Source organism: Mandrillus leucophaeus, unplaced genomic scaffold (assembly GCF_000951045.1).
Source record: "Mandrillus leucophaeus isolate KB7577 unplaced genomic scaffold, Mleu.le_1.0 Scaffold971, whole genome shotgun sequence".
Taxonomy (NCBI): Eukaryota; Metazoa; Chordata; class Mammalia; order Primates; family Cercopithecidae; genus Mandrillus; species Mandrillus leucophaeus.
Window position 1 is genome coordinate 162,616 of NW_012110597.1, and position 280 is coordinate 162,895.

Consider the following 280-nt stretch of genomic DNA (forward strand, 5'->3'; position numbering starts at 1 on the left):
TGTTGGTGGGACTGTAAACTTGTTCAACCATTGTAGAAGACAGTGCGGCGATTCCTCAAGGATCTAAAACTAGAAATACCATTTGACCCAGCCATCCCATTACCGGGTATATACCGAAAGGATTATAAATCATGCTGCTATAAAGACATATGCACACATATGTTTATTGTGGCACTATTCACAAAAGCAAAGACTTGGAACCAACCCAAATGTCCATCAATGACAGACTGGATTAAGAAAATGTGGCACATATACACCATGGAATACTATGCAGCCATAA